This window comes from Bubalus bubalis, chromosome 14 (genome assembly GCF_019923935.1).
Source record: "Bubalus bubalis isolate 160015118507 breed Murrah chromosome 14, NDDB_SH_1, whole genome shotgun sequence".
In the NCBI taxonomy this organism is placed as follows: Eukaryota; Metazoa; Chordata; class Mammalia; order Artiodactyla; family Bovidae; genus Bubalus; species Bubalus bubalis.
The window spans coordinates 19094767-19096597 of record NC_059170.1 but is presented as its reverse complement, the minus strand read 5'-3'; the positions used below and the strand labels follow the sequence as shown (position 1 = coordinate 19096597).

General features: G+C 45.5%; 1 long non-coding RNA gene across 1 annotated transcript; it reads left to right on the top strand.

Moving 5' to 3' along the window:
* Positions 1-384: 384 nt before the first annotated feature.
* Positions 385-1466, top strand: LOC123329177. The gene is made up of 3 exons (XR_006544419.2): positions 385-519; positions 826-890; positions 1334-1466. It is a non-coding gene; the product is annotated as an uncharacterized LOC123329177 (long non-coding RNA).
* Positions 1467-1831: the final 365 nt, after the last annotated feature.

The window sequence follows — 1831 nt, the reverse complement described above, 5'->3', positions numbered from 1 at the left end:
CCAGAATCCTTGCTGACAATGTCCGCGCACCCTGCACAGGGCTGTGCATCCTCACTCCCACCAGGTCACAGTCCAGACGCAGTTACCAGGCTTTGATTCGTGGCCCCACCTGGATCTCTGCAACCTTTTCTTCCCTTAACCACCGACTCAGTTGGCCCACTCAGTCTGAAAGTTTCCAGCCCTGTGCCACAGATGCTCGCTTCTTGTTTTCCTTTCCACCTACCTAAACCTTGCCCATCCTTTACATCCCAACTCCCTTCAAGGCTTTTCTGACTCTGGAGCCTGAACCCTGTACTGACTTTCCCTGTTAATACGCCCACAGAAACCCAAGAAGCTGGAATACCACTCTAGGTTTCCTTTCGCTTTTCAACAGAGCGCAACTGGCCTTCCTCATGCCATGTTCCTTTTCTAGAACTCAAAGCATTGCACTTGAGTGTCAGACCGCCTGAGTCCACATGCAGGATGAATTTGGACCTCTCCAAGCTGCAGTCCTCCTCAGCAGTTAAGACGGGCTTATAGGTAATACTTACCTCACAGAATTGTCAGAGGATTAAATGAGATAGTAAGTGAAAATACCAAGCAGCGTCTGGCACAGAACAGAAACACGAAAAATACTGGCTGAAGGGTGGGCTGGGCTTTAATCATAGCTTGATGTAAGAAAGCAATACTTGCAATGTTTAAATTTTTAGGCAATACTGAAAGCTTAGGGGTACTATTTGCTACACTGTTCAGGGTTTCTCATTTAAAAACCCTACATTGTTCTCTGAGATTAAGGCAAACATTTGTTTTTTCTGATTAATAAGCGTAATTCCTTTTATGTGACAGTGGGAACTATACAATCTTCGGCCGGCCTCATTTCTGCTGTTGGCTTCTAGGGAGCCCAGAGCAAGGTTTGTTTCTTTTTAAATTAATTTATTTTTGGTTGTGCTTGTTCTTCACTGCTGCACGCAGACTTCCCCTGGTTGCATGACTTGGGTTTCTCATTGTTGGCGGTACCCGGGCTTCTCACTGAGGTGGCTCCTCTTATCGCAGAACACGGACTCTAGAACACAGGCTCAGTAGTTGTGACACACAGGCTGAAGTTGCCCACCGCATGTGGGAACCTCACAGATCAGGAATCGAACCCGTGTCTCCTGCATTGGCAGGCGGATTCTTAACCACTGGACAACCTGCAAGTCCCAGAGCAAGGTTTTATCCTCAATTGCAGGTTTCCTCACTGACCTGTGGGAGGCAGTGTTGGGTGGGAAGAGAGTGAGAGCCCCGGGGCTGAAGATGAGGGCTGGGTAGCCTTCCAGACCTCTCTGAGCCATAGTCCCCTCTCTTGCGTAAACAGGAGAAAGACCAGGAGGAGGAGAATACCTATTTAACAGGACTGCTTGAGACAACTGATACACTGCCCCAAAAGTCATGTGCTAACATGATTTTTTTCCCCTCCCAATACTTGTATCTTATCTTTTAAACTTTGTTTTGCAGTTTTTACACCTGTTATCTCTTAATCTGCTGTTATCTTTTCTGGAAATATGCAAAAGTGTTAAGTCACTCAGTCGTGTCTGACTCTTTATGACCCCATAGACTGTAGCCCGCCAGGCTCTTCTATCCATGGAATTCTTCAAGCAAGAATACTGGAATTGGTTGCCATTCCCTTCTTTAAGGAATCTTCCCAACCCAGGTCTGGAAGTATACAGAATACAAATAAAAGACAAAATTATTCCTAGAGAGCAATATCCCTGATGGCAAGAAACCACATCTCTTACTTGTTCTGTATAACAATCTGCAATAGAAAAGCATTTAGCTATAGAAACAATGTTTGGCTTTCATTCTTATTTGAAGG